The following is a 20,227-nucleotide window of genomic DNA, read 5'->3' as shown; positions in this document are numbered from 1 at the left end:
TTGGAGATGGAGCTGGCCCAGGCTCAGGGCTTACCCTGCAGGGAATTACTGAACCGCACACTGGGCTTTTTGCTGATGAAGGAGCTGGCTGCAAAGCCCCCTCTGCCTCTGGTGCACCCAGGGATGGAGGCAGCTGTAAATGTGCTCTAAGCAATGCTCAGGATGAGTGAAAGTGAAGCAAGCACTAAAGAAAGGGGACAGATGGGGAGGGGAAAGAGGCAGTAATTTGGCACTGGGGTAGCAAAAAGGTGCTCTTTAAAGCTGGGCTGGCACGGCTGTAGGTGCAAGCCAGGCTGGATCAGAAGCTTTGCTTGCAGCTTTCAATGCAGGAGTAAAAGGGCCGTAATTGATGGGGCAGGATCATGCATTACCCTTTACAGTGAAAATAAGCACAGGGAAGTGTCCGCCTGCTCCAAGCTGGCCCTACAAATCCAAACGTCATCTGAAAACTGTCCCAGGGCCCACGGCGGGTCAGGGCACGCTGGTGAGGAGCTCACCCGGCACAGGGAGATGCTGCAGGTCAGGGCTGGGGAGGCTGGGGCACAGCAAAGCCAGCCAGTGCTATGCCCTGCATCCCTGCCAGGTGCTCAGCCCCTCACAGGATCAGGCCTGAGCAAAAAGGACACAGAAGCAGTTCAAAAGACACTCCTTGAGCATAACTGGCTAAGCATAGAGCACACCCTTATCAGCACCCATAGGCGCCAGACGCTGCAGCACACACAAAAGGCAAAAGGCAGCCCTTGGGCCAAACCAGCTAGTCTTAATATTTACATTTGGTAAAGCAAACCAATAAATCCCCATGAGTTTATCCATGCTTCCAGTTTGTATTTATTAGGAAGAATGACAGGCAGGTTTTCCTCCTGGTTACACAGGTAAATAGCAATACAGCTCCCACACCCTTCCCTTTTCAACGGCCTGGCTTTCTGTTTGCTCAGTCTCTGAACAAGCTGGGACTGTATGACTGACCGACACTAAAGGCAACCAGCCTTTGAAGTAAATATTCATTATGAATTCCAAAAGGTCCTCATCCAAGCACTGAGCTTCCCCCCTCCATCCCCAGAGCAGGGTCTGCAGCCGCAGGGCAGAGGACAGGCAGCACCAGTGCCCATCAGCAGGTCCACGCAGGCTGGGATTAGCAGGCTGCTCCCAGGAGGGGGGATTGCTGCTAAAAAGGATGCCACAGCATGAGCATTGGCCGTGGCATCGCTGGTGTGCACTGGACTCCTCAGGTCTGAATGGCCCAGAGCCTCTGCTTTCCCCATGGGAATTCAATCTCCGCACGCCTCAGCTCTCCTACACGGACATCGAGGCAATTCACACACGTAGCTTAACACAAAGTGGCAAGGAGAGATGTAGGGAATACTGCACCTGGCAGCACCACGTCAGCCAGCATCGCTTCTGGCACACTGCCTGGCAGGGGTGACCATGGGACCATCACTTGGGGTGCCCCCCGTAGCCACAGCCTGTATTTCCATCCGGAGAGGTACACTGTGGCTCCCCAGCAAGCCGAGACAACGGGTGTCACAGCCAGCCCAAAAATCCAGGTTTGACTCACGGGTGAGAACCCCATAATTTGCCCGAGGACTGTTCCTACGCGCTGCTGCTGTCTGGGGCACAGCCCCAGCTCCACCGCAGCTCCCAGACCTGAGAGGAGAAACTACTAGGGAGAGAGTCCAGGGGAGCTCAGGGCACCCAGTACCACCAGCCTTACCCTTGTGCTGGTTTGCTTGCCATGGCTCCGCTCTGCACAGATGAGCAAAGGCATCGTGTGCGGCACAGTAACTGCATCCTAGCCTCCTCCTGCGCCCGCAGGACCCACTTTCTACCCAGAGAAAAGGAAGAGCAGGGTCACCCTCTGCTTTGGACCTACCTTGAAAAGAGCAGCGGCGAAGGGCAGACCATCACCTCCATCCCACCACGCTTCAGGGTGTCCGTGCTCACCACCAAGGCTCTGCTGGCCTGCAGGAACCAGCTTTGGCTGCCGGCAGCTCACCTGTGCCTCCAGGGTGTCATTTAATTGATGCAAATTAGTTTGACATTGGATTTTGTTAGGGCCTCCCCAAACCCATCATCACCACAACAAAAATCAAGTGAAGTTTCATGCATTTCTGGGCTTTGCTGTTCTCTCATAGTTTTGCCCAAGGGCATAACATGGCTCTTAAACTCTCCGAGGTGCTTGTGAGCTGAGTAATGGATTTCAAAGGAAAGGACCCAAGATTCCATGTTTCTGACCATGTTTCCGCAAGTTTGTCCCAGTGGGGACTCACCATGCAGAGAAAAGAAGCCAGGGCTATGCAGAGAACCTACCAGTTACAGCAGTGAGTTTGACAGAGTCACCGCGGTTGCACACCGAACAGATACACTGAATCCATGCTCATGAGGCTACTGTGCTTTTTAAATGAAAGGACACCTGTGGTTCTTCCTCAATCTTAAAAAAAACAATAACAGGCTATTTCCATTACATAAATATCCTTTTTATGTTGCATTTCCACACGGCACCTTCCGGTGCTTCGCATCAAGTCTGCAGGGTGGGAGGGAACACACGGCCAGAGACACGGAGCAACACGATTTAAGGGGAACTAATTTGGGTTTCAGTCGCTTTCAGAGCAGGAGGCGTGCTAGGGGAAGCTCAGGCGGTGATGGTTAAGGGTTGCAGAAAGTGGAGGGGGAAAGGACAGGGGAGAAATTTTCTGCAAAGCAAAGGCATTAAACTCCTGGCCTGGCTTCGTTAGGGCAGAGCCGTTTGCCAGAGCGCTGGTTTCCTGTACAATCAAACGCATCCCCTCGATAGGGCCATGATGTAAGTGTGGCTGAGCCAAGACAAATGGAAAAGAACATCAAGCACTCACAGAGGCAACGGGTTTTATTAAGAAGTTTGTTTCTGAGGGTGACATTTTCCCCCATGTTGACGTTCCCCTCGCTGTGGTTTGGCATGCCCCGCTCCTGCGCCCACTCCCCAGCACCATCTGGGCTGGGGTCCACAAAGGATCTGCTGGGGCCGAGGGGGCTCAGTCGACTGCAGCAGAACGACCCTCCCCGAGGCCACCCAACACCCATGACACAAGATGAGACTCTGCCAGACAGTTTTAAACCCCGGAGCACCACAATCACCAGCTCAGCTTCTGCCCCATGGCTCTTCCGAAGGGTTTCACCCCTCCAGTTCCCACCACAGGCATCAGCACTTTGTGACGCCACGTGCTGTGGGCTGGGCCCAGCCATCCTCATGAAAAGCCCAAAACACCAGCAGGCATCAAAAAAAAGAGCAGAGAGGTAAAAAAAGAAAAAAAATCCACAGCTGGTTCCCTGGAATCAGGCAAGCACTTAGTCCTTCACAGAGAAAAGCATGGAGCTACTGTTTGACCCACGAGCATTTCGCCAGTCATCGCCAGCACTTCCCAGCCAAAAGGATAATTTCCAAAGCCCAGCAGCTAATTAAGTTCTTTCGGCTCTGCATGGGGCTGGGAGCGAGGTCAGTGCTGGGAGGAAACCGCCCTTGCTGGGCTGGGGACATAGAGCCCAGTAAGTGTACGAGGGCAGCTGGTGGGGAAGCTGTTTTCGGTGGTGGGCACTGGGTGAAGGAGCTCCTGATGCTCCGTTGCTCCCTGGTGAGCTCAGGGAGAGCTGCTGGTCCCTGCTGTCCCTCTCTCTGTCCTTGCAGCTGAAGTGCTTATCCTCAGGAGGATGCTCCGGGGTGTTCTGGTCATGATGAGCGCTGCAGCACCTTGCTGTCTCCTCTCAGGTCCCCACACCCCGAGCCTTCACCAGGGACCCTGTGAAGGAAAAACACAACGTTAATGGAAGGTCCCAGCTGGGAGGCAGCTGGTTGTGATGAAGCAAGTTGTGGTTCCTCTTTGCCAACAAAATAAATGTTTGGAGCAATGCGTAAAAGAGGAGACACGCCAGCAGCCCCAGCGCCTCCCCTAAAAGCACCTTCAGCACTGGTGCCTTGGAGCTCACCCTATGATCAGCAGCACCGATGGCCCCATGCTTTGGAGGCTGAAGCCCATCCCAGGCCCTGGATCTTGGGACTGACGGGGACCAGTTGTGGCTGCAGGGGCCACATCTAAGCAGGCTGGGAGGAGCTCTGCATCCACAGCAGCTCTCAGTGACAGCTGAGCTGCCGGCGCTGCCATCCAGATGCCGAGAGCAGAGGATGTGCTGACAGCACCCATGGCGAAAGCAGCATTACTCAGCCACGTCACTCCAGAGAGCCCAAAAGCAGCGGCAGCCCCAAGGCTGGGCTCCCATGGGATCAGCAGACATCACATGGGGCTGTGGGATAGCACAAGGGTGGATAAGAGACATAGCCGGGGGCTGATGGAAGAAAATCAAATGGCCATTTCCTTGCGGCCAGCAAAACAACGGCATCTGGGAACACAGAGGAAGGGAAAGCAGCTCATCTTGTTTGTGTGTCCGTGGGCTGCACTATGCGGTCCAAGGGATGTGCAGGTCGCTGATTTAACATCCCAGCGCTGAGCTGGGTGAGCAGCAGTGAGACCACCGAGGACTGCATGGGGAGGGGGGCCACAGGCAGCTCGGGTAGCTCTGCCTGAGCTCAACCTCCTCTACATACCGGGGGGGCTGCAGCCGGCCCATGCCCATCCCTGTGGCCTCACTGCTGTCCTGGGCAGCCCCAGAGGAGCCGGCAGAAAGGGGGTCCTCTTCCCAAGCTGCCACAGACGTTTGGAAGGAGACAGGGAGAGGAAAACAGTCAGACAGCAAAATGAGAACGGATCTCATTTGTCCATCTCTGACCACGGGCTCCTCACCTACAACCTCTCAGATCAGCTGCAACATACTGGAGGATCCAGACTCCACCATTAACTGTGGCACAACCAGGTCCATTTGGCTCAGACAAGCTCTTGGCCCATTTGGGGAGGTTAATCATTTCTCTCCTCTTTGGTTCTGACCCTGCTCACTCCGTAGGATCATTAAACAGCTTTTCTCCCAGTCACACCCCACCTGACTCCCCGTTCTGCTCCAGCATTAACTAGAGGCACACAGAAAGAAGGATAGACGTTTATACTCATTTATCGTGCAACACTTATCATCTGTTTGCTTTGGACTTCTCAAGGAATATGTGGAAGCAAGATTGGTACCTCCTGGCCAAGATATCACACCCTCAGCAGTGCAGTGTGGAGGTATAAACCAGCCCCCAAGCCCCTTCCCCAGGGGAAAGCCTGACAATCAGCTTTGGGCTTTTGGAGAAGAAAGAGCGCAGCGTCTCCGAGTTTGCAAAACCCTGTGTGCAAGTGTCCCTGGCTCTTGTAAATGTGTTAAAAAATAAAACCCTTTAAGAGCTTCCAGATGTTCTGTTTATGTTGTGGTGTTACCCAGCTCCATCCTCCGGAGGCCAATACACAGCCTCAATGAAATTGCAGCAGCCAAGGGGAAGGCAGGGGGAGTGGAGGAGGTCGGAACCCTTTTCCTCCTCTTTCCCCCAACTTCCCAACTTTGCCTGTTAACTCCCATGCCACTGGCAAACATGCCGAGAGTGGCTGCAAATCCTCCCTCCTGCTGTGAGCATCTCCCTGCCTCACAAGCATCACTGGGGTTTGCAAGGCACTAACCCCAAACACCCAGACTCTGGGGATCACTGCACAGCGGGGTCTGGGACAGGGCAGGGAGCTAAATGCATCGGTGGTGCCATCCCAGAGGCACCCAGTGCCCACCAAGAAGGTCCAGAGGGTCCAACCCCACTGCATCCATCTACCCAGCCACCTGAGCAGGCCTTGAATGTCTACCAAAAACTACCTGATGCTGGTGTCAAGATGTGACAGGGCAAAAAGCCTTGTCAACGAGCCTTGGGCGTAGCTGAACACACGTAGGTGTGTGTGCAGAGAGCCCGGCTCAGGACTCTTTGCACAGGGCGGTGCAGGTCCAGCGCACTGCTTTTGAAGTTCCCTTGAGTGAGCTGCATGGTTAGTAGCAATCAAAGCTCCATAAAGGAGCGATAGCACAGCTATGCGCGCAGGCTCTGATGTGTTATCTCCCCTCCCCAGCGGGGAGGAGGGCAGTCATTTCTGCGGCTCATTTGAAAGCGTGTTAGTGCCCAGAGATCAAAGGCGCTTCCTGATGTGCTCCACCCCGGCGAAGCCTTTTGGCCAGCGCGGTCCCTCCTCGGGTCGGGATGCAGCTGAAGCAGCGCGGGAGCATGGCGCGGTGCAGGAACCGCCATACAGCCACACGGATGGGAACACCAGCAACAGAAGCATGTCCAGCCCGGGCAGCCGCTGCAGGATGTGCTTCTGCCCACGTCGGGGACATTAGCACATCCTTCCTGCATGGATTAGGTACTTGTTTGTCTTCAGCACTTCAGAGCCCAGGCAGGTTCAGTGCTATGTGGGTGCCCCAGTTTAATCACACAGAGCACTCCGTTTTGTCCCAGAGACACCCTCAGTGAAGGACCATCCTCCCCAGACTCTAGTGATCTGAACAAAACCAACTCGGGACAAACCTCCCTCCTTCCCCCCTCTGCACATCTCCCAGCACTAAACCTAAAAAGACAGTAACGTCGCAGGTGCAATTTATTTTTTTCCCTGGGCTGGTTGCCTCCCACAAACCCCATGCTCCCCAGCGAGGCATCATCTGCTTCCCCGCACCCTGGACCACTCCAGCCCTGGGAGGACGAGCAGCAGCACAGCCAGGCCACACACTTCGAGCCCTGAGGCCACCGGTGCCTCCTGGACACCAGCCCCCGCGCTGCTGTTGTTCTCTCCATGAGCCCCGCGCAACGCCCCGGGAGAGCAGGGGCGAGACAGCAGGCGCTGGAACCAAGGCACGAGCTGCCTCCACGCACAGCAGCAGCCTGGGAAGAAGAATTCATCTGTCCAGAGCAAACAGAGGAGGAAGCACCGAGTTTGCAGCAAGAACGTTGATCATGTGTGCATTTGGAGATGGGGATCTGCCTCCTGCCCCATCCCCCCAAACACATGTTTGCAAAGGAGCAGAGCAGAGCACAGGAATAGAAACAGGACTTTCGGCTATGGAGGATGGGAGCATCGCGTCTACAGACAGCTTGAGCACAAACTGTGTGGGCAGCAAAGCCAAACAGGAAAGGAAACCAAGAGGCAGGGAAACTATTCTGGCAGCGCTCACGTTATGGCTCGCTCGGCACTCATACCTCCCTGCTGCTGCCTCTCCCGGGTGTCCCTCCCTCAGACCCCTCACCCTGCTCAGACATGCCCCAATTCCACTTATACTGTCAAAACACTTCCCATCCAAAGAACTGGATTTAGAAAAATGCAGCTGGAGAGCTAGAGCCTGTTTGCAGGAACCGGTCCCAGCACCGCCGCGTTAGCACCTCGCTGCGCTGTCCCCGTGCATACCCGGGCAGGGCTCAGCCTGGCCCCAGCCCCCGCAAAGGGCAAGGGCAGCTCCGACGTGGCCAGGGCTGTGGAGAGGAACGGGGACCTGGACACGCTAAGGGACCTGCAAAGGGATGGGGCTTCAGACCGACACAGCCAGGTTGGTCTTACCACTTCCAAACTTCCAAACTGTGGAGGCGAGGGGCGGCAGGAGGGACACACGGGGCTACGATGTGCCCTTCGCATCCCAGCCAGCGGTTTGGTACCGGCTTTAAAGCGATTTACAGTTTGGAGATGCAGGTTTATTCACATGCCCCAACGTGCTTAATGACCAAAGCGCTCTTCAGTGAACCCAGCAGTGGATTGTAAAATAAAGTCAATGAGGCAAGTGGATTAAAGAAAAAAAAAAAAAAAAGGCAAAAGATCTAAGAAAGATGAAACGGACCCGTTGAGTCACAGCCTTCGCCTGCCAACGTGCCGTGTCCTCCCGAGCCTCGGCAGCCTCCTGCTAGGGGACAGCCAGACCTCCTGCAAATGGACCCCCGCTGCCACCATCCCCCCCTGTGCAAGCAGCCCCCCCAGGCAGGTCAGGGCAGGGTTTGAACCCGGTGCTGCCGAGGGGACCCATCCATCACTCCCTGCTTGTTTTGCACGTGTCCCATCTCACACGGGGCTCCTTGCAGCTCGTTCCTCCTCTCCTCCTACCCACCGGCTCTGCCGAGCCAGCCCCGCGCCAGTGCCAGCAGAGCCCCCCACGATGGGCCATCCCACGTCCACAGGCCAACAGTTATTGTCAGGAAAAGACAAAGCTCGACAGCGCTGCTAACTAACCCACGGCTGTGCTCGAAACACAACAGGGGCTGCAGGAAAAACTGGACCTTTGCAGGGTGCCTGCCCCATGCCCTCCCCGCGCCCCAGCAGGATGCAGCCTTCCCAGTGCAGCCACTGCCTGGGAGTGCTGGCTCAGCACCGCTGCAGAATGACTCCCAGCAGCATACCATGGGCACACACTCCATTGGGGTCTCTCCAGCTCCACCACCATGGCACAGCAGAGGTGACAACCCCAGGAGGTGACCTGGGGTGGGAACCTGGGATCCTTGGGGAAAAAGTATCCTTGCCATGCTGCTCATTCCACCACCAGCACTGTGAGATGTGCTGCATCCCAGCATGGCACGTGGCAGGACATCCAGCACCCCCCTGTCTGAAACTGCTGCCTCCAGCTACCTGCTCACACACAGTGGCAGCATGGCCACTGGGCTCCACAGAGGGCTCAGACTGGTCCTGGGGACCCCTCAGCCCCGGTGGCATCTTGCAGCTTCAGCTGGTGCAAGCAGCGCACTCCCGCCATGGACCCCACCAGGCACTCCTGCCAAGGGGTGGGTGAAGCCCACCCGAGCGTGGGTGGGTGGGTGGGCACGCGTGGCAATAACCCACAAGCACCATGCCAGGGGGCCACTTCTCCCAGTGAGGAGCCAAGCTGGCCACAGCACAGGCACCAAACCCCAGCCTGGTGTCCCACGGAGACCCTCAGGTGGTAGAGATAAGGACCCCAGCAGTGACCAGCCTGTGTGACCCCATCCCACACTGTCCCCAACCTGCAAATGAACATACAAGATTTCAGCATCCAGAGCTGCGTGAAAACCACACTCAGAAGGGATCATTCTTCTAAGAAAGCCGAGTGATCCAGAGGGAAAAGTGAGGGGCAGGAGCGGGGAGCCCAGCCTGCCCCCAGCTCTGCCTGACCTTGTGCACCTCAGCAAACGGCTTCTCCCCATCTCCCCATCCTGCCCCCTTGGACACATCTTTGTCTCACTCAATGTGGCTTTAATCTGGCCACAAAGAAGCCCCCAGGCTTGGGGTGACCCTTCGACACCGCTGCAAGACAAATGAACCTTCTCCTTAAACCGCCAGACTCCGTTGCCCCGTTGCCAGAGCCAACCTAATTCCCAGAGTTTCAATCCAAAGAGATTATCTTCGTTTACTAACCTAAGCATACGATACAAAAAGCCTTGCCAAAATCCCAGCCAGCCTCAGGAGCGATGTCATTAAAACTCCTTCAGCCAGAGGAAGCGAAGCAAGTGTTTTGTTCCCATGCCGCCCTTTCTGGTAACGTGTTAATAAATAACTGTGGCCCAGACAGGTGCTGTCAGCTTCTGCCATGAGTCATCGACCTGCCACGGTGCAAACCACCGTGAGTCATGGGGAGACGGTCCCTTTAACCAAACGCACATCCACGTGCCTGCCAAGTGCCAAGGGCTGAGGGGGGATGCTCTGTGCTGGAGCATGGAGGGGTCAGGCTGTATGAGATGCCTCTCTCAATACTGGCTGTTTAACCCAAAGATAGCAAAGGGTATTTGTCCAGAGCTCGCTGTAAGATGCAATGCCCCAGAAAAACTTGCAAGGTTGAGATGCAGCAGGTTGAATTTGCAGAAAGGGTCCCGTAGCTGCTCCCAGCATCACAGCAGCCTCCTGCTCTCTGGAGAAATGAAAGGCAATAGCTGCAATTACCAGCGTGCACCGGCTGCATCCCGGAGGATCAGGGTCCAGGAGAGATGCTGCTGTTTGCCGACCCCACCAGGATGCACTCAGAGCACAGCATCTGCTGCAGCCCAGAAACATCGCTCCCAGCACCAGGTGCAGGTTTCCTCCTCAAGTAACACCCTGATCAACACCCTGAGACCTAAACACAGGCACTCACCCTAGAATAAGACTAAAAATACAACTTTTAACCCCCCCCAACAGAAACACCTCTGAGGAATTTCTTGTTGCGCACACACTCCAACCTGTTCTGCATGTGGGATGAGGCTGCCTCCTTCTCTGGCTCTTTCTAGCAATTTTCCCCCCTCCTTCCCCGCAAGAAAAGGCCACTTTTTTTTTAAAGCAATGTGTCACGTTGAGACTGACAGGCAGCTGAAAGAATGAAGAAAGTCCCATTCTCCTTCATTTTTGCACCAAGACGATAAGCACAGAATGGTGTTGGGGCTTGGACAACACGGACTCCCCGGAGAGGCTGCAGGCAGGTTTCGGGCAGGCTCCAGCACCCGGTGACAGTTCTGGCTCCTTTATTAAAAGCATCCCCAAAGTCATAACCCTCTGACAGACTGATCGATGGGCCTGAGCAGCAAAACGATGTTCCCCGAGCATGAACTGTTTACCTCCCAGCATTTTTGCTTCTCCTGCTGAAATCCAGCAGTCCCCACTGTGGGCCAAGCAGCTACCCCTTGGTTTCTGTCATCAGCGGGAGCCCCTGATGATACCATCAGATACCATCCGATACCTGGGTTCTTCCGAACGACGTGGAGGGCTTTTTCCCCTCCTCTTCTCACCAACAGGGAGAGCAAAGCCTGAACCCCCCCTCTGGCAAAGGGGATGCCCGAACCGCAGAGACCACATCCCGATCGACCATGGGGTGGGTGATCTCCAGCACAGACAAGGGCTTCCCACAGCCCCAGGCAGCCCCACATTGCTCCCCCACCACCTAAACCCTCCTTTATTAGGACCAAACTAATTCAGCCTTAACGCACAAATGCCTTTGGATCTCACTTAATCCTGTAGCAAGCTCTTCCCCGTTGCAGGCTACAGGTGTAACCCACCACACCGGCTGCCTCCCTGCATCCTCACCCGATTTGGGCACTTTGATACCCACCAGGCTGTGGTGGGCTTTGCAGGCAGGGGATGGGGCAATCTGCCAGGAATCACCCTCCTGCTGACCGGCAGAGCCTGGGGAGAGGGGCCACGCGCTCTCTCCTTCCCACAGCAGCCCCCTACCACAGCAGAGCTGCTCTCCCAACTTCCCCGAGCGGCTCCTTTCCATCCCCCAGGCTCAGCCTTGCCATCCTCTGGGTTCTCACACTGAAAGAGACACAGATGCCAGTGCAGCATCACACAAAGGCACAAAGCAGCATTTGCTCTCCACCAGCACAGTATCTCCCCATATTTTGGGCTGCCTAATCCCAGAGAGAGAGAACAGGGAACACTCAGACCCTGCATTCGGGCTCCTCTTGAGCATGCTGGGGTCCCCTCGGAGCAAGACCTCCACTCCCTGCCTGCTCCAGCAGAGGCAGAGGACGGTGGAGGAGCTCCTGGACATACCGGGTGGGATAGGACAGCACCACAAAACCAGTCCTGGTGCATTAATCCCAGACTATTTCCAAGGCAGTTTGTGACTGCTGAGCTGCCCCCCGGGCTCTTCCTGGGGCTCCACATCCCACGTTTGTGCAAGACAGGCCTGAACTGGCCCGGCTGTCCAGGCAGGGGTTGCACGAACTGCCCGCCCCCCCCCCGCCCCCCCAGCACTGCCAGCGTCCCCCCGGGCTGCTCTGCAGCACCTCATGCATCCAAGCAGAGGCAAGCAGGGATGGATCTCCAGGATACAAAGGATTACAAGGGGGGTACCATCCTCATTCCCACACACCTCCCTGCACACCCATGCTGGTGCAGCATTGCACTGGCTCACAGGATGGGAAAAGTGCTGCAAAACCTTCTGGGTTGGCTCCAGGGAGGTGATGCGTTCAGCCACGCAACCCACAGGGTCCCATCTTGAGGATGAGCTCCTCTTCTCATTGCCTGGTGATGTTCAAAGTCCTCACATCTGGGTCAGGGTATTTTTTGGAAAGCTTTGAATCAGGGAGTGAACGTAGACAAGGGTGCAAAAGCCTCCACACTGGATTCCTGCCCTTGCTGGAGGCAGGATCCCTGCCACAACCCCCTGCCCTCTGAGAACAGCCCCGTCAGGGAGGCAAGAGAGGAAAAACCATCCGGCTGCACATTTATTTTGTGGCTTTGAGCTGATTTCTATCCCCAGGGATTACCAATTTAAGCAGTGTTTTTTCCTGTTCTGACCCTAAGCTGATTAATTCTCTGTGCCCCTTTCTCCCCCCCATTCCCCTGCTTCCTTTTGCATGAAAAAATGAGGATATGAAATGCTGGCAAAGTGTGCCACGGCAGTGCCATGCACGCGGGGAGAGCAGGGCTGCAGCCGCTCAGTGCAAGCCCAGCAAAGGCAGGATGCTCCCCCAGCCTGCGGCGGGCCAGATCCCTCCTCCCCTACAGGGCTATCAGTCCTCTGGCTCTGGGTGTGCAGTCAGGTTCAAACCCCAGTTTTACTGTCTTTATCTTCTTAGTGCAAAGGAACCGATATCCCCGAGGGAGGGGAGAAACCTCCCCATCCGCTGATCCTAGCCCGTCAGGGTAAGGCCCATCGGCACCAGCATCACTCTCCCAGCGCAATGGAAACAACTGGCTTGTACCAGAGACGCTGGTGCGGACTCATCCAAGAGGAGCGCAACTTGCCCTGGCATGATCCAGCTGCTGCTTTCCAACTGTGGGAGCCTCCTCTTCCAAGTGCCGTTGCTCACGGCGGCACGTAGCCCAGCACACCAGCGAGCCCCATGACACACCGGGGTTTGCTGCTCTGAAGGAGAGGAGTAGGGGATGCTCCGTGACTCTGGGGTGCAAAAGCTGCAATTCTTGGGGAGCCTCCAGGGTGTTGCCTTCAGGGCTTGTCTTTGCTGAGGTGATGCAGGAGCTCAGGGACAGGCTCCGATGGGACAAGCCACCTCCCATCGCCTGCCAGCACCATGCCTACACAGGGGCTCCTCACCCATTTGGCTCTAGCAGCCACAGAAAAGGAATTTTGTTTGCAGAGTCTCTGCATGAGAGTGTGGTCCCTCATGGGGGACAGCTCAGGTCACCCTTTCCCCAAAATCCTGTGCTAAGACCGGCTTTCACTCCCAGAGCTGATCCATCACACCCAGCTAACCGAGGCGGATTAACCCTTTGCCACCTTAGGGCAGCTCTGCAGCCACAGACGCTCCCACACCCTTCAAAATCCAGATGCCATCCCACGGGAGCCACCAAACACTGACCCATCCACTGCTCCTCTTTGTGGTACCACCTCCACAGCATCCCTGGCTCCACCAAGCCCCAGCACCCCTGCGCTGGAGGGAGATCTGTAACAGACGATAATCCCCAGCTAATTGTCTCCAATCGCCCAGCAAACCCAGAGCAGATGCCAGGTACGGCAGAGCATCTCCTACGCACCGACACAGGCACCGCCAGCTCTGCCCCACGGTAGGAAAGCCCGGCACACACCCATCCCTATAAAAAGATAATTATACAATCTGCGGTGGTAAATTAGCACAGCAAAACGCTGTTTAATTCTCACAATGGACCTCAACACCAGATCAAGGGGTAAAATTACCTCTCACCTGCAGTGAGATGGGCCCCCGGGTCAGGATTAGGGCTTATAGCTGAGGCAGGGTGGGAAGATTCAAAAAATGCCCTCACCCAAAATTTGGCCTTTGGAGAGGAGCGAAGTTGGGCAGTTTGTCCTTTCTGGATGCTTGAAACTGGTGAGCAACAACAACAACAAACCTTCGTGGGCATAAACTGAGGCAGAAATCTGAACCACGGTTTCACTGGTCTTTTGGTTTCAAATGGTCAGGCATAAAAGTTGGAGATGTTGGGGTTTTTTTAAATCACTACATTTAAATAACTTCCCTTTAAGTGGAACAGAAAAAATGCATAGAACAACCAAGTCTCACAGTTGGTCCAGTCCAACCCAAGGACATGCGGCCAAAAGAACAAAATAACCCCGCTTCAGATACACGCACAACTCACAAACCATCCTCAGGGGACACAGAGCCCCGTGTCCTCCCTCGGCGTGACAGCCCTGCCACCCCCCCACTCCTGCCCTGGGCTCTCCCCATCGCAAACAGGGACAGAGAAACAAATCTGCCACCTCCTGCCCTTTGGGGCCTGAAGCGAAAGGGAAAAAGTGTAAGAAAAAGGTCTTTGTTTTAATTCAAATTCGTTGAAAGTGGGAAAGGCTCTGGGGGGAAAGCAAGTTTTTAAAAAATAATTTTAATGGATATTAAAAAAAAATTACTCTTATTACACCCTCACTAACACAAATCTATTGCTGATAATTCTGCAAATGGAACTGAACCACGCGTGGCCGCGTTTGGGATGATTTGGCATCACCCAGGGATGCCGTGCTGTGTCTCTCGTGGGCAGTCCCACGTGGTAACATCCAACATTGACCCTCAGCAGGGGACTTCTGCACTGCCATGCTCGGCAAGAGAGCTCCCAAATTCAGTTCCTGGGATGGAGGAGGTTCACGGTGAAGGTTTGGTGACCCCTGGAAATCCCTCGGGACCATTCCCAGCAGAAGGAAAGCAAGCAGCACCCGCCAGCCGGGCCAGCCATGGGGGTGACCTCGGCAGAGGGCACACAGAAATGTACTTTCAGCCCAGCGTTTCCTAGAATTAGTCAGGAATTTTTTGAAACTGTTACTGGCTGAGAAATGCCAATTGGTTGAAACTTAAACTTAATGCAGGAACATAAAAATGTAGGTCAGTAAAAAAAGCATCCAAGTGAAAAGCTCCTTGTTCCTCGGCGCAACACCTCGTCCGACCAGCCCTGCGGTGCCATCCCCAGGCAAAAGGCGTGGGGAGGGCTCGAGGTGAGGGGCACCTGGAAAATGCCTCAAACCTCAGGGTTTTTACAGGGCACAGCAGCCGTTCCTGTGGTGCCTGCGGCCAGAGGACAGCAGCAGTGCCATCGCAGTGGGGCTCGTGCTGCCAGGGCATGCTCAGCCCGCCCCGGCTTGCCCTCAGCCACAGGGCAGACATGGATTTCGCACAATTTCTATGTTTTTCTTAGTTATTGCAGGTACTCTGCTCTTCAGTTTAAAGCACAGACTGCAATGGAGCAGTAAACACCTGCTCCCATCATCGGGACAAAATCAGCCTGGGGTTTTTTGCATCCCCTGGGGCAAAGCAGGGAGGGGAAAGCCAAAAGGCAGCAATTTCCCAGCACAATGTTAAATGCCACCAGAGCAGTGCTACCACCCCTCGAACAGCGTCCTGACATTTGATCCCAAAAACCCACCAGCTAGGGTATAAAGGCAGTGGAGTTTCATGTGCCCCGTGAAAGAGTCCGAAAGCATCCCAGAGTCAAATGGGGTTTGCTTAGGCAGGGGCGCATCCGAGGATTTGTCATCCAAACCCTGGCAGCAAACAGCGGCAATTCTGTGCTGCCCTCTGGGATAAACCCCTTCGGCTCAATCGATCCAGCCACACGAGCATCTTCGCCCCCTAATTGATATCCAATGGGAGATCGACACAGGAACGGATCTTCAGGAAAAATCCATCTTACAGAAAAAAATGGATGATTACCCCAGCAAACGTGGGGCACCCCCCAGCCCTCTCCCCTCCTGAGCAGGGAAATAGCTGATCCCTTTTCAACACTTCCACATATCCTAGCTGTAATTTACAGAGCTAATTTAACCACACGCAGCCGCGCCTGCGCCCAGCACTCACCATGCAGCACTGAGCTGAGCCCTCTGCAGCACGCCGCAACAGCCACCTCCTGCAATTTGATTTTTGTTTGCTTTAATTGAGAAAGCGGAAAAAAATAGAAAGAAGGAAAAACGCCTCTCCCAACCCCATGGTTTCATTTTTCAGGTGCCTTGATTTATCGATTGGCCTATTCCCTTTTAATAGGCGCTCCCTGTCCGGAGCCAGGGTGTTTCCTGCGGGAATGCTGCATGCACTGTGGCTCGAGGGGGTCCTGCCACATGCAGCCCAGGTTAGGGCCTCTCCTGCTCCCAGCAAGGAGACCAAGTCCCCAGCATCATCACTTTGATTTGAGGAGGAAGACAGCCAGGTGCAGCTGCATTCCTTCTGGATGCTGCTGTAGCCTCCATCCCTCTATCCCAAGCAGGCTACGGTCCAGCCCTGCTCAGCCCCAGAGGTGGGTCTCCCCCCTTGCAGGCAGCAGGCACCTTTCGGGTCTCTGACCCCCCTCTTCCCAGCACCCAGACAACAAAAGCAAGTCTACAGCAAAGAAAACTTCCAAGAGAAACACTTTCACGTGATAAGGAAAGAACCACAGGCACAAAATGTGATTTTTTTCAAAGCTACACCCACTGCTATGTTGGTTTAAAATCCATCCTGTTTCCTCAGAGACAAAACGTTGCCAGTGCTCCAAGAAACCCAACTGCTCGTCCTGCAGCCAGCGGGTGACCCTCACCCCATGCTCACCAGCATCACACCAGTAAACCCACGGCATCACCTATCGGGGTGATGAGACCTGAACAGCTGAGGCAGCCGAGCAAAGCTGAGGCACCTGGAAAGTTTGCAAGAGATGCTTCAGATTCATATACGTGAATTTTCTTGAGTTCATTTTGTTTCGGAATACAAACGTGCGCTTCTGCATATAACAGAAAATTAATGGGGTTAAGCTTTCAGAGCTGACTCTCTCTCCAGCACATAACCATCCTCCTTTAAACACCTCAGAAAACCAGAGCAGCACTAACTACGCCACACCAGCACGGAGCTCATGCTCCCCTAGGCACAGCACGCTCCCCCAGGAACCAGGACCAGCACGAGCAAGCATCTCCCCAGCAGCCCGGTGCAGGATGCGGGTGAACCCCTCACACTGGAACGTTACCCCCTTCCTCCCGGGTGCAATTTTATGGCTGAAGCCACCAAGCCAGGGTTGGGAGGGGAAGCCCGAGGGCAGAACAGCTTCACCTCAGCCCCATCCTTAGGGCAGGCAAGGAGATAAACCCGGCTAGCGCCGGCGGAAGGTGAGATGAGCCTGGCACTGCCCAGCTTTCCTCCCACCACCCTCCTCCCCCAGCTCCCTTTGTTGCCTTGGGCATGATCCACGGCACGGTGCCCACAAGAAGAATTCCCAGCGGATGAGATCTACATCTCATTTAATTAAATTTTTCCTTTTAGATGAAATAAGAGGACTCTGCTGAGCCAAGGGCTGGAGGAGTAGAGCTGGCCAGCCGCCAAGCCCTGAGCCCACTGGGTTTTCCCTCCCAGGTTGGATGCAGAAGCCGGAGGAGAGGCTGACCCAGCATCTAGGAGGGTGCTCAGAGGAGCTGGAGACCTTTGGATACATGGCCAGGGAAGATGAGTGAAAACGCATCCTTTAGCACTGGAGATCCACATGCAACCCAGCTAACCCATCCCATGCGCTGGGTTGCTGAGGGCAGGGAAGGACTCGATGAAATGCATCGTTTGGGGGTGGGACAGCCCCCGCGGTTTTCCAGCTTTTCGGACTCTCTTCCACAGATTATCCCCAATTCCAGACCTGGGCCAGGCAGTCATTTGGGAGCCAGATCCCCACCCTGCTACCCATTAAGAGCAGTCAAAAACCACACTGCAATGTGCAGGACTTCAAGCAGCAAAACTAAAGGGGAAAACTGGACACCTACCCCCACCTGCACCCCTTCACCAGCCCCTGTGACAAGGGGGAGAACCACCAGCTATTCAAGGCTCCTTGAAGCATCTCACTGAAGATGGTGATGTTAAATCTGCTGCTGCACCCTGCGGAGCAGCGGGTGCATCCCCCAGCTCCCGCCTGCCCACTGGCACAGCTCCACCAGTTCAGACTGGGTAAAACTGCTCGAAGCCGCATTTTTCATCAGCACAGGGAGCAGGCTTGGCCTCTCGACAACCAGAGCTTTTTTAAATAATATATATATCAGTCTAGCTACGCTACTGGCTGAGCCCCAGATGACTGCAACTGGGGCCAATCCCCAGGATAAACACAGCCTACCTGGGTTTATAAGTGCCAGAAGCATGTAGGCACCATGCACGATCTCTTATATAAACAGCACTGCAAAAACAGCCCTGAGCACTGTAGGAACACTTGTAGTACGCACCGTACACGAGATGAAGTGTTTGGGAACATTACTGCAATGGATCCCGGGGGGAGATGCTTTCCCTCCCTCCTGCCTGCCCCATGCATCAGCCTTAAAGGCAACCCTGAGCACGAGGCTCGGTCAGAGGAGGAGGATGGTGTGCTGCAGCCCAGGATGCTCTCAGCCACCCAGGGGTATGCGACATGCAGGTGGAGATGCCTCCACATCACTTACGCCTGCTGGGGAAGGTACAATCCTGGGCAACCAGCACAGCAAGGGGCTGGGATGCAGCGGAGCAGGCAAGGTTGGACCCAGCCCTTTGGATGGGCACAAAAGGAAAAAAAAAAAAAAAAGCTGCAGAAAAGGCCACAGGCTATGGGAAACCCAGGACTGAGGTCTCAGGCACGCTGGCCCTGCACGAGGTGCAGCTGCTCTGCGTCTGCACTTACAGAATGAAGGCTCCTGGCTCCAGCAGCGCTGGTCCCCACCGTAACACCTCATCTTGCAGAAGGAGCGAGGAAAGGTTCCTGCCCGCCAAAACTTCACAAGCAGGTGCAACAGTTCAGGCTGTGCCAATGTTTTCAAAGCTATTACAAATATCTGTGCTTCCCCACCCTGTCTCCTTCTACCTGGGCTTGCCCTCTAACCCTTCATTTTCAAGCCAGCCGGCAGCTTTTGGAGGGTTAAAAAGGTGTGTGCACCCGCAGGGCTGGGTTCCCCTCCCTCCTCGCCCCTCTCTTCCCGGCATGGACTTGGAGACCGAGGCTCTCCAGATTTAATCTCCAAGACAAACACACTGTAGCTGGAGCCTGCTCCATTTGCACTTACACCACAGATATTAAACAGCAACAGCCAGGCTCCCGGCTCTGCCCACCTCACCCCGCAGCATCTCCTTCCATGCATGCCATGTCAGTGAATTGTCATCAGCTTTGCAATGAAGCTGGAAGGGATGGTCTGTGGCTGGGAGTGAAGAAATACCCACCCCAAGGGCCACCGTGCCTCTGGGGGGCAAGGAGCTGGGGCTTGCCCAGGGTCCCCTCTGCCCAGCCTGAGCCAGCAGCACGGCCAGGTGCAGGCGGGAAGGGTGGAAGAGCAGCACAAACCATCAAATGTGACTGACAGCGTGGCTCAAGGTGCTGACCCGGGGAGGGCCACGCGTCAGTGTTTTGCAGAATCGACACCCTGACGAGGTGGTTCGTCTCAGAGAAGCCACGGTTTCATTCCCTTTCCTCCCGAGGTCCTGATGCAGTACCCAGAAACATCAGGTCCCCCCACCAGACACCAGGAGGAGGAGGTATGGAAGCTGCTAGAAGACACTGGATCCAATCCAGTGGTTTGTACATTGTTCAAGGCAGTTATTACTGTGGCAAAGGTGAAAACCTCATGTCAGACCAGAACGTGCTAAGCACTGCATCTCACAGAGACGCAGTTAACACCTGGACCGTCTCGTTCAGAGGAGGAGGAAGGAAAGGGTCTCCAGGCTATTCGGCAACAGGAGCCTTCCAGTAAACACTTATCTCACATCTTACATTTCAGTCGGAAGTTGAGCGATTTGGTTCATTTTCCACGGGGAATGAGAGAGGCGAGTCTGGTGGCGCTGCCAGGCTCAGCCCCAGAGCTGCATGACAGGGCAATACCCAGCCAGGCCATACCAAAAGCCACCTTCTGTCCTTAAAACCTCCAGGCAAAAACCTGCTGTGCGTGAAGTTGGTCTGGTTTGCTCTGTGTGCTGCCTTTCTGGGCAGGTAACTTATTTCACCACTGAGAAATGTATTTTCCTGTGACAACACGGGACTTCGAGGAGAGAATAACTCACCCAGCCAAGCTTACAGCCTCCACCACAGCCTGGAAAACAGGAGCCTGAATTAGCTCCGAACAGGGTGAAAAGCTCAAGATCAGCCCGGAGCTGGCACGGGACAGCGCAGCAAGGGGTCCGATGGCAGTCGGGATCCCAAGCACCGTCTGCCGCTGCCCGAAATCCAGCTATAAAAATCACTTTCTGAAGATGATGCATGGATTAATCACACACACATACACACTGATGTTTTCATGAAAAAGGCTATTATATAAAAATTGTGGGAGCAATAAAAATATAAATAGTCCTCAAGGCACCGCAAAATGATGCCATTTTAAGTGCATTTATTTTTTCCTTGAAATCTGTGGGATGGTATTTAAAGATGAAGGGAGGAGGAGGAATACGTGCTGCTCTGTCCAAATGCCAAATAACCCCGCAGAGCTCTGGTGGTCTCCCAAAGCC

General features: G+C 54.8%; 1 long non-coding RNA gene across 1 annotated transcript in view; it reads right to left on the bottom strand.

Moving 5' to 3' along the window:
* Positions 1-2,845: 2,845 nt before the first annotated feature.
* The window catches only part of LOC130159993 (uncharacterized), a 57,064-nt gene continuing 39,682 nt past the window's right edge, over positions 2,846-20,227 (bottom strand). The window contains exon 2 of the long non-coding RNA XR_008825912.1: positions 2,846-3,770. This is a non-coding gene — a long non-coding RNA (uncharacterized LOC130159993). The remainder of the gene's footprint in view (positions 3,771-20,227) is intronic.

Source organism: Falco biarmicus, chromosome 1 (genome assembly GCF_023638135.1).
Source record: "Falco biarmicus isolate bFalBia1 chromosome 1, bFalBia1.pri, whole genome shotgun sequence".
In the NCBI taxonomy this organism is placed as follows: Eukaryota; Metazoa; Chordata; class Aves; order Falconiformes; family Falconidae; genus Falco; species Falco biarmicus.
This window is presented reverse-complemented; position numbering and strand designations above follow the sequence as displayed.